This window comes from Kogia breviceps, chromosome 4 (genome assembly GCF_026419965.1).
Source record: "Kogia breviceps isolate mKogBre1 chromosome 4, mKogBre1 haplotype 1, whole genome shotgun sequence".
Classification (NCBI taxonomy): Eukaryota; Metazoa; Chordata; class Mammalia; order Artiodactyla; family Physeteridae; genus Kogia; species Kogia breviceps.
This window is the reverse complement of record NC_081313.1, coordinates 83,851,819-83,864,254: the sequence shown is the minus strand read 5'-3', so window position 1 is coordinate 83,864,254 and position 12,436 is coordinate 83,851,819. Positions and strand designations below refer to the sequence as shown.

General features: G+C 41.0%; 1 long non-coding RNA gene and 1 pseudogene across 1 annotated transcript in view; one reads left to right on the top strand and one right to left on the bottom strand.

Moving 5' to 3' along the window:
* The window catches only part of LOC136794035 (uncharacterized), a 596,196-nt gene that overhangs the window by 566,572 nt on the left and 17,188 nt on the right, over window positions 1–12,436 (bottom strand). The window lies entirely within an intron of this gene.
* Window positions 6,101–9,976, top strand: LOC131755703 (pygopus homolog 2 pseudogene; annotated as a pseudogene).

Genomic DNA, 12,436 nt, shown 5'->3' with positions numbered 1-12,436 from the left:
AGTGTACATGTAAGATTTATACATTTGTATGTTTATAAGATTATACATGCAAAACAATATTTGGGATTTAAAAGCAATCAGTTATTTTAAATAATTTAAATATTTAAGATTTTGAAATAAAACTTCCTTTCTCAAGGGAAGTCCAATATCAATAAATGTTGTTTACAGTATTTTTAAGTTCACCCTGTCCCTTCCTCCACCAAAGAAGATAATTTCCAAAGCAAGGATTCATACATCTAAAACAAGTTTTATTCTCCAATTCTCATCAATGTAGTCTGAAAACCTTCAGCAAGAATGCCCAGAAGTCTAAATTATTATGTATCACATTAGGGGAGAATAAAGTAACCAAGATCCAAGTAATTTTGGACTTTATAGTCTGTAGTCAACATCTTAAATTTCATCTGGAATTGGACCAGATCACAGAACAATGATGCAATATCCAATGGAAACATTATCACAGCTTGATTATGTAGTAATATGACGCATTTCTCATGCTACTTTCATTAAAATAGCATTACATCCACAAAACTTTTGAATAGACCATCTCTGGAGAGAACAGTCCAAAATTATCATCTTATTAAAATATAACTTCTGCTTTGGTTACTTCTTCTTGTTTTCTTTAAAGTTCTAAACTATGGTATGTGGCCAGGGGAATATAGACTATCACTGAGATCAAACAGAACTGGCCCTTAATGTTACACACAGGGCCAGGAGTATACTTTCTATGCTTCTTCTTCAAAATAGAAACTCTTCACCCACTACCTGTCCATCCTGACACCAGGGCAGCAGCTTCCAAGTTAGGATTGAGATAAACACTTCAGATTTTAGGCCTACCCAGCTTCATTCACTTTGTTAGCTTTTTTTTTTTTTAATCTTCTCCTTTCTGTCACAGAGTCTCAGAGAGTTCTGTACCCAAATGTCATGACTTGTCATGACCTAAGCTTGTGTTCATTGACAGGAGCTTGTGAGAAAATGAGCTGGGAGAAACATATGTAACCAGAGGAAAGTCAAAATGAAAGCTATGAATTTTTTTTTTTTTAAAGTGGAAGAAGAAGAGAATATGCAGGAGTTTCCCTCAACCTCTCATTTTCCCAAAATTACACACACTGCCTGACAGTTATTCTTGATCTCCTTTCATACAACATTCACAGGATCAAGATGATTTCAGAACACAGAGCAAAGTTAAGGCTGTGAGAGGTCACTCATCTTCTCCATAAGAAAAGAAATGTGCACTCCCTCATTCTCAGAGTAACCCACTGTAAATGATGAATTTTATGTCAAACTGGAATTTTCTTCATTCTTTCTTGTACAAATGTATGAATGTTTCTACACACTAAGATCCATCATCAAGGTAGCATATAGATTTTCCTTCCATTGAGACCTTTAAAGAAGATAAATATTTAACTGTCTTCAAAGGATGGCATGGAGTCCTTACCTGACGTTGAGGAATGAATTAAAAAACCTTTGCTGTCCCTAGTGCATTATGAGTGAGGAATAAAAACAAAACAAAAAACATTAGCTATATTAATAATATATTGATAAAACAATTCCTTTTTTAAATTTTTAACATCTTTATTGGAGTACAATTGCTTTACAATGGTGTGTTAGTTTCTGCTTTATGACAAAGTGAGTCAGTTACACATATACATATGTTCCCATATCTCCTACCTCTTGCATCTCCCTCCCTCCCATCCTCCCTATCCCACCCCTCTAGGTGGTCACAAAGCTCTGAGCTGATCTCCCTGTGCTATGAGGCTGCTTCCCACTAGCTATCTATTTTACGTTTGGTAGTGTATATATGTCCATACCACTCTCTCACTTTGAACAATTCCTTTTAAACACTCTTTATTTCCAATGTGGTAATTTCTCTTTTTTAAACATAACTCTCTGTCACCCTGACACTAAATGTCAAAGTAGCACCAATTCTGTCCAGTTGAGCTACAAAATTAATTGACTACTATGAAGAATAGCAATTTAGCGTAATGAAGCACAGAACACCCAGTATCAACAATAAATTGTTGATAACTGAGTTATAACTGAGTTATACCCAAGCCTTTCATAACTGAGTTATACCCAAGCCTGTAGTGTCCAGAAATTACTGCAAGATGATTAGAATGTTTATTAAAAGTACTAGGATATCTGATATCTTCTGAGTAAACAAAGAATCTAAGGGAAAGATACGTTCTCTTCAGAATTCCAAGTACTAAGAACTGATAGGTCTTAAAATAGCAACAAGATGACCAACGCCTGGTACATAGTAACTGGATGTTGAATAAATGCACTACAGCTAAAATCTTGTTTCCTCTATACTTTTGGTCTTTTTGAAATGACTAGTTACTGCCCCTCACAGTATGCTCAGACTCTCTCTCCTTCAGGTATGAAATCTGGATTAACATATCTTTGTTTTCTTTTTTATTCAAAGTATAATTGCCTGTCTATAATCCTACTGGCTTATTTTATTTATACAGTTGAGGTTTATTTATCTTTTGTTAATTCTTGAGATTGGTATAAATCTTAATAGATCTTCCCAATCACTATTGAAATGCAGTTTTTAGAGTTCAGCAAGAGTATTAATTTTCTTCTTTTAAATTACCACCTTCCCCATATCAACTAGAAACTAGAAGGTTGGAGTATGAGCTGGATTATGCCCAGAATCTCAATGATCATTTCTAAACATTCATACATAAATCTATGATATTCAGTGATTGTTACTTTATCACCCCAAGAATTCTTTATAACAATTTGCCTGTAATAAAAATTTTCAGAGGTATAAACAGAGATATTTCTGCTATGTAGGGCTATAATCTAGATACCTACCTAGATGAGCAAGTTCCAAGAACCTGATTCCTAAATACACAGCAATGTAAAGAACCATATTACTAGACTTTCCCTTAATTCAGCTCTTGTGGAAGATGGTCACTGAAAAGACCGGAAGAGGGCAAATTTTAGGGGCTTCCTGTGGCTCTAAGCTTCTGATGGTGAAAAAATGAGTAATTCTGTGAGCTTTGGGGCATCTGTTAGTAAATGACATCCTACAACAAAAAATATTTCCACTGACTCAACATCTTCTCTGAGATTTCATTTCAAAAGTTGATTTTATTTTGAAAAGCTAACATGAAATCACCAAAGAGATTACTTCTAAAGCAGTTCTTTCAGATAGAGCCTTAAAACTAAATGTCCAAATCATTTATTTTTATTTCCTCTCACTTACAACTAATAGGGAATACAGTTCTCAATTTCTTCTAAGGCTGTCACAAAATAAAGGATTATTTTGAAAAAATTCTGATCTCATCTAAATGTCCAACTAAGACCATGCAAGGAAACTTTATGAAAACAACTGCTCTGCAAGAGTCACCTTCCTTGTTTCTCTCTCAATTAATCTATTAATATTTAAAGTTAATTTTAGGTAAGTTGTTTTGTTTCATTGAGTTTATTTCTTAAAATGTGCAAAGGACCAGGGACTTCCCTGGTGGTCCAGTGGTAAAGAATCTGCCTTTGAATGCAGGGGACACAGGTTCGATCCCTCAGGGAACTAAGATCACACATGCTGCAGGGAAACTAAACCCACACGCCACAACTACTGAGCTCACACGCCTCAACTAGAGGGCCCACGTTCTCTGGAGCCTGCGCGCAACAACCAGAGAAGAGAAAACTCACATGCCACAACTAGAGAGAAGCTCCAATGCCGCAACAAAAAGATCCCGCATGGCTCAACAAAGATCCCACATGCCACAACTAAGACCCGACATAGCCATAAAAATAAATAAATAAATAAATACAAAATATTAAAAGAAAAAAATGTGCAAAAGACCAAATGATTCATTAGAGTCTGCCTACAGATGTTTCATGAAATTACATCATCTAAAACAGAATAATTCTAAGACCCAAATTAACAAACAGAAACTTTGTGTTTTGTATTTAGAAGACATTTAATGGCATTTTTGTCTTTCTTTCTCAAATTTTTCCAAAGCCTCTTATTCTACGAATTAATTTCCTCTCTCTAATCAGAAGTCCATCTTTACAGATAACGCTCTCCAATCAGAAGTCCATCTTTACAGATAAAGTATAAAACTTAGGATCTAGATTTGTCTAAAATGGTAATTTATGACTTAAAAAACGCTAGATTCAGTTTAAACAGCAGCAACTGTAATTACATCCCACTTTTAACACTGCGTTACTGATTTGATCCTATCTAAGCTTTTCAAGAACCAACATAGTGACAACTTGTTCATTCAGAAGAAATCAAGAAAAGATTATATTCAAATGAACATAAACTCATGTCATGTTCATTGAAATGCTTTCCAAGCTTTGGATGTCTTCTGAAACGTTACATATTTTGTGGTCACAAAGATACACTTCTTTCACAGTGGCTTCTCGTTCTAGGAACTGGTTTGTTCATTTCTACAATGCCTTTGCACCCTCTTATGGTCATTTTAGGATTTGCTTTATTGGGAGCAATTTATTCGAGGCTATTCAATGGTTTCTTTATCTTGTAAATTTGAATTTTTATTAGAATAATGACATTTACACACTTTCCACATTTAAATCTGTAATTTCGTAATCCCAAATATTAATTGAAGCTCACACTTCTTCACACTGTTGAGAAAACAGAAGTATACAGAGTTGAGGCTACTAGGATAATAATTAGAAACACTCCATACTTTCCAATTATGTCTGACATATTAACAAGCTAATAAGAATTTAAGATTCTGCCTCCTAGGCACAAAGCAATTCAATAGTAATGCCATCATTAGGTATCACCCTTCTTATTTTCTGATACTGACATGATGAAATCAACTTAGAATCTGTTTGGGCCTAGAATCTGTTTGGGCCTGTTTATATAAAGCATGGATATGACTTCTAACTTAGTACAATATCCTAAAAATAGCAGCATAAACGTGGCTGTCCTTCATTAAGAAGTTGCAATAGCAAGATAAACACACCTAACACACACATACACACACACAAACGCACACAACACACACACATGCATGCACACACATACACTTTATAACTCAATTGGCTCCTGTTGTCTTGGAAACATTAAATTCCTTTAACCTAGAGATCTTTAAAAAAAACCTAAGGATCAAATGTTACCATTCTATTATATTTAATTTGATAACCATAATAAAAACAAAGACTGCTTGTTCCTTTCCTAACTTAAAATCTCCTTCTTTCTGTTAGTTATAGTTCATGTTTAGAAAACATTTAGGAAAAATGTGTAAAGCTTTAATGGCAAGCTTTATTTCTGAATTCATGCTGCTGCCAATGATAAGGATACCTGCTTTGTGGTAAAAAAAAAGAAACAACTGGTTCAAACTGTACATATGGCAGAGGAACTACTCTTTAAAGTGTTATGAGAAGAACTGTTGCATTACCATATAAATTTTTCTTTCCAGGGTGAGAGCTACACATTTTAAGATACTTTCAACTTGAAGTATAACTTGAGTACTATAGCTTTTTAAATTCCTAACTTATAATACATTCATATTTTTGTCAGAAAAATACATCAGAACCTATACATGTATCTATAAATCAATAATTTTGGTTTCAAAATACAACTACTGTTATTAAGGGCACAGAAGAGTACTAACCCAAAGTGCAAGAAATCCTGTAACTGAATAACAGTTGAGGGGACAGAAAATACAATTTCACCAAGCTAAAGTCAGATATCATATAGGATGATGCTCCAAATATTTAAAGCTTCTATCAATTTCCAAATTACAAATGAAGTTTAAAAATAAAATTTTTGGTGGTACATCTGAAAAATGCACTTATCTCTCACAGTAAATAATAGCACTTACAAAGATCACCAATGCCTGCAAGATATCAATCTGTAGGTTTCCTATGTAATTCAATCACTGTATCAGATGTGCTGACAGCAAATATATACTTCAGAACATTAAAGTTATTGCCAGTTGTAAAAATATTCTTTACCTACAAATATACTTTCAAAGAATCTAAAAACCCACATCATCTCTCTGACAATGAAACCATGTATGTTATCTAAAATACACTGTCCATATTTCATAAATACTGCAAAATATGAAATTGCCAAGTGAACACTACCAATACCTCCCCTTGTATGCACTCTTTCACAATGACAGTCATTGACAACTGGAATCTACTTTACAGGTATGTCTATCCTTTTAAAAAAACAATATGCTTTGTTGGATTTCCCTGGTGGCACAGTGGTTAAGAATCCGCCTGCCAATGCAGGGGACAGGGATTCGAGCCCTGCTCCAGGAAGATCCCACATGCCATGGAGCAATTAAGCCCGTGTGCCACAACTACTGAACCTGCGCTCTAGACCCCAAGAGCCACAACTACTGAGCCTGAGTGCCACAACTACTGAAGCCCGCACACCTAGAGCCTGTGCTCCACAACGAGAAGCCACTGCAATGAGAAGCCCACACACTGCAACGAAGAGTAGCCCCCACTCGCCGCAACAAGAGAAAGCCCATGTGCAGCAATGAAGACCCAACACAGCCAAAAAAAAAATAACTAAATTTATTATTTATTTTTAATTTTTTTTAATAAAAAAATTAAAAAACAATATGCTTTATTAATGGGTATTGAAAATACTTGTGTTCAAATGTATCCTGTCCTACAAAAGTCTGATGATTGTATATTCAAAGATATAAAACAATTAAATCCACTATCATCAACAACCATTTAGGAAACCAATAATAAGGGTTGTTTGAAAGAAGAGTAACCCAGATGTCCTAAACTACTTAACATAAAATTCCAGGCCCTTCAAAATCAGCCACAGGACACTACTCTTCTTCAGCTTTATATCTTTTCACATTTCAGTGATTACACATTTAGCTCCCTTTATCAGAAATAATTCCATCTCTTAAAATTCTAATTCGAAAAGATACACACACCCTAATGTTCATAGCAGCAATATTTACAACAGCCGAGACATGAAAGCAACCTAAATGTGCATCAACAGATGAATGAATAAAGAAGATGTGGTACATATATACAATGAAATGTATCAGCCACAAAAAAAGAATGAAACAATGCCAATTACAGCAACATGGATGGGCCTGGAGATTAGCACACCAAGTGAAGTTAAGTCTGAGAGAGAATGACAAATATCACATGGTAATCGCTTATATGTGGAATATAAATATGATACTAATGAACTTATTTACAAAACAGAAATAGATGCACAGACATAGAAAACAAACTTATGGTTACCAAAGGGGAAAAGGAGGGGAGGGATAAATTAGGATTTTGGAATTCGCAGATAAAAACTACTATATACAAAATAGATAAACAACAAGGTCCTACTGTACAGCACAGAGAACTATATTCAATAACTTGTAATAACCTATAATGGAAAAGAATATGAAAAAGAATATACATATGTAACTGAATCACTTTGCTGTACACAAGAAGACAATAACATTGTAAGTCAACTATACTTCAATAAAATAAATAAATAAGAAATAATTCCCTCTCTTACTGTAGAGTAAAACATCATTATATACTGGGATTTATCATATGGTAGTATAAAATATTTGTTTGAATGGCTCTCTCTCCCAACTGACCACCATATGAATTCCTTGAAGGCAGGAACTGACTTGATTCTTTTTTTTTTTTTTTTTTTTGGCCACACCTTGCAGCCTGTGGGATCCTAGTTCCCCAACCAGGGACTGAACCCAGGCCCTCGGCAGGGAAAGCACGGAGTCCCAACCGCTGGACCACCAGGAAATTCCCTTTATTCATTTTTACATGCCCAGTACCTGAAAAATAGTAGGTGCTGAAGCAACATAATGCTTTTGGAGTCCAAAACATCATTATGGAAAACTGTGTTTTAATCCTAGGCTCAATCACTTAATTTTTGTAGTTTCCTTATATGTAAATGAGGGATAAACACCTTGCAGAATTGTTGGGAAACTGAAAGATACCCATAAAGTGACTAACCCAGTGCCTAGCACATAGAAGGCACTGTAATATGTGCTCAGTAAATGTTAGCTGAATTTATCTTTCCCTACAGCTCTTTCCACTTATGTATTTACTCAAATTATTTCCAGACTTCTCAAAATTTAAAACTCTACCTTGTTTCTTTTTACTCTTTCCTATATACCAGAATTTAAATATAACCACATCTATAAAAATAAAGGATTTTACTGTGTATTCAGGCAATTAATGCATTTGAGGGCAGTAAGTTCAATTTTTTTTCCAGAAATAAAATATCCTAAGGAATGGGAACTAAAGTACAGGGCATTCAGCTTTATTGTCTCTTCTATTTCTCACCAAAAGAGAAAAATTAAAAAGCTTCAATATTTATAAGACTAAGAAGGGATGCACATAATTTTCTGCGGCCGCGAGGCTGGTCAGGCAGCGAGGCTGGGCGAGCGCACAGTTGGCGCCCCGGGCTCGCCGCCCCCGCCTCGCCGCACCTCCGGCTTGCTGCCGCGCGGGGGCCTGCGCCGCCCCCGTCTCACGTTCCGGGCCAGAGTACAACCCCAGGGCGCGTCCGTCCCCCGCCGCCGCTGGCCCCGGTCCCCCACTCCACGGCCGCCTCGGCGCCGCCCCCACCGGACAAGCTGGAGGGAGGTGGCGGCCCAGCACCGCGCCCTACGCCACCCAGCACCGGGAGGAAGCAGGGCAAGGCCGGCCTGCAAATGAAGAGCCCAGAAAAGAAACGAAGGAAGGCAAATACCAGGGCCCTGCATACTCACATCTGACGGAGTTTGCGCCACCCCCCGACTCCCATGGTGGATCACCTGGTTGCATTCGACCCTCCTGAGGATGACTTCGGAGCCCCTAAGGTGGGGGTCGCAGACCCTCCATTCCTGGGCAGTCCTGTCCCCATTGGGGGCTTCCATGTACAGGGGTGCATGTCAGGCCAGGTACCCCCAGGCTATGGCACCGGGGGTGGAGGAGGCCCCCAGCGTCTTCGTCGACAGCCCTCGTCTTTCCCTCCCAACCCGATGGGCCCTGCTTTCAACATGCCCCTCCAGGGCCCTGGCTACCCTCCCCCAGGCAACATGAACTTTCCCAGCCAACCCTTCAACCAGCCTCTGGGTCAAAACTTCAGCCCGCCTGGTGGGCAGATGATGCCAGGCCCTGTGGGGGGATATGGCCACACGATCTCACCCATCATGGGACAGCCTCCCAGAGGGGAGCTGGGCCCCCCTTGTCTCCCCCAACGCTTTGCCCAGCAGGGGCACCTTTTGGCCCTTCTCCTCTCCAGAGACCTGGTCAGGGCTCCCCAGCTTGCACCCAACACAGGCCCCTTCCCTGGTCCAGACCCTGGCTTTCCTGGCCCTGGTGGTGAGGATGGGGGGAAGCCCTTAAAGGCACCTGCGGGCTTCCCTGGTGGCGCAGTGGTTGGGAGTCCGCCTGCCAATGCAGGGGACGCAGGTTCGTGCCCCGGTCCGGGAGGGTCCCACATGCCATGGAGCGGCTGGCCTGTGGGCCATGGCCGCTGAGCCTGAGCGTCCGGAGACTGTGCTCTGCAGCGGGAGAGGTCTCAACAGTGAGAGGCCTGTGTACCACAAAAAAAAAAAAAAAAAAAAAAAAAAAAAAGGCACCTGCTCCCACTGCTTCTCCCCAGGAGCCCCACTCAGGCTCCCTGGCTGCTGCTGTTAATGGAAATCAGCCCTGTTTTCCCCCAAACAGCAGTGGGCAGGGTGGGGGCACCCCAGATGCCAATAGCCTGGCACCCCCTGGCAAGACAAGTACGGGCTCAGGGCCCCAGCCTCCCCCAGGCCTGGTGTATCCATATGGTGCCTGTCGGAGTGAGGTGAACGATGACCAAGATGCCATTCTGTGTGAGGCTTCCTGCCAGAAGTGGTTCCACCGTGAGTGCACGGGCATGACTAAGAGCGCCTATGGGTTGCTGACCACTGAGGCCTCTCCTGTCGGGGCCTGCGATCTCTGCCTCAAGACCAAGGAGATCCAGTCTGTCTACATCCACGAGGGCATGGGGCAGCTGGTGGCTGCTAATGATGGGTGATGCTGGCGAGGTGCCCAGGAAGTGCATACGTTCCTCCCTGCTCTTCCAGGGTGGTTGTTTTCCTGTCTGGCTCTTGGTCCTTGTTTCCACTGGCTTCCCATCCCCATGGGGCAGAAACACTATGGCTCCTGGGGGCAGAAAAGGAACTGAGACGGGCAGGCAAAAGAGCCTGGATTGCCCACTTTTCTGGAAACTTACATGTTGAGATCTACAGAGGTCCAGGAAATGAAAGCCCTGCCAAGCAGAGCCATTTTTGGTGGCTGTCTCTGGAGGCCTAGGGGTGTGACTGCAAGAGAAAAGAGGCTGGAGGAAGATCTGAAGGGTAGGGGTGTCCCTCTACAGATGATGGATGCCCCCACACCTGTGCCTAACACTCCTGTCTAGCCCCCCAGCCCCAGACTTAGTTTTTGGAGTCCAGTATTAAAAGGTTTCTGGCCAGAGGAGTTGAGGGTCTCTTCCCATCTCTGCAGTAGCCCTTTCATGGGTGCTGGGAAACAGCTTTAGGGAATAATTGGAGATTTTCCCCTTTTCTTACCTTACCCTTGCCTCCTCCAAGACCTACCCAACTCCTCCCCCCTCAGAGAACCAAATAGCTTGAAGAAGCAGGAGAGTAAGTGGCTATGACCACGTGGCTTGGTGATTTGGGGCTTCAAGACAGTAGGTAAGAGATGCTGTCAGGACATACCTCCCTCATACCAAAGTCACTGGTCCTTTCTCAGACTCTCTTGTGCTTTTTCCCTAATGACAATATTTTTGCTAAAAATTGGGATATGTGGTCTGACAGAGCAGAATATTTGATGTTTGGACTGTCCTGGAAGCCTGGACTCTGGCTGTACACCCCCCCATCTGTTGCACATTAGTCACAGCACTGGCCTTCAACTTTTGGCACCCTTACTTCCCTGCTTCCCTGGCTTGATTGAAGGAAAGCTTGAAAAGGTGCAGAGCCCTTACACTTCATTTTGTCTCCTGATGAAAGGATCCCTGCCACAGCCTGTGGGTGGGGAGGCGGCAGGACCTTCACTGCCATGGTACTAAAATGCAATCCAGAACCTGGATGTTTTTTTGTTTCTCTCTTTCCCTGCTATTCTTTATATCTTCTCCGGCCTGGTCATCTAGCTGCTCTCATTCCTCTCAGCCAGGGTCCTGCACTGGGCTTTGTTTCTATTTTATTTTTTAAGCACTGCCTGCCAGAGATGGGCCAGGGGCCTGATCAGAGCCCCTCACAGCTGCTGTCTCTTCCTTACAGCTCGTGCACACATTCCTCAGTGGGGTGGGGAAGGCAGGCTTGGAGTATGGCCTTGCAAGGAGCTGGTGGTCCCCTGCCCCCACTTCTCCGGGGACCCTAGCATGTGAAGAGGAGACAAAGGTATACTGCAGAACTCTTTCGCCTGCCCAGGTGTAGCATGCAGCCTTTGAGGCTGTGAGAAAGAAGGGAGCGGCCTCTGGGCCTCTCTCCTCCAGTGTTCCCTGCCTCGGAACAGCAGAGATGGCAGCCCCCCACTGCTAAGCTTTGTGTTGTGTTTGTGGTTCTGTGTGCCCCTCTCTCATCTGTTGCTATTTTGTGGTCTCCCCCATCTCTGCATTTGGTAAGATGGCTCTTGCAGGGGGGCGTGTCTGCTCAGTCCCTCTCTCCGTCTTGCTCCACTGCTTTTTGGAAGGAAGTGGGGGTGGCAGAGATGTGGTGGGGAAAGTTTTGTATGGTTGTATTAATAAAATGACTTGGAAAATCAAAAAAAAAAAGCCATACATTTCTGCCTTTTAAGCCCAGTTTAAACTCGATGAAAGGCCTAGAACACAGACTATTCATTAAAAAAAAAAAAGATGCTTTAACTGCAGTGCACATTCAGTAGATAAAATCCAAAGAAAGCAGTCCTGCCTGAAACATTTACAAATCAATTCATTATACTGATTTGGAATGAGATGTGCTGTAATTTAAAACATAGATTACCACAGGCCAAACTTGATAAAGTTCCATTTTTAAGGCACTTTCCCTTGGCTATGCACTTGACCGCAGAATTTACAAGAAACAACAATTTGCCTAACCTTAAAAAAAAAGCCATTGCACTATTTACAATAGCCAGGACATGGAAGCAACCTAAGTGTCCATCAACAAATGAATGCATAAAGAAGATGTGGCAAATATATTCAATGGAATATTACTCAGCCATAAAAAGAAACAAAATCGAGTTATTTGTGGAGAGGTGGATGGACCTAGAGTCTGTCATACAGAGTGAAGTAAGTCAGAAAGAGAAAAACAAATACTGTATGCTAATACATATATATGGAATCTTAAAAAAAAAATGGTTCTGATGAACCTAGGGGCAAGACAGGAATAAAGCAGCAGACATAGAGAGTAGACTTGAGGACATGGGGAGGGAGAAACGTAAGCTGGGATGAAGTGAGAGAGTGGCATTGACATATATACACTACCAAACGTAAAAGAGATAGCTAGTGGGAGGC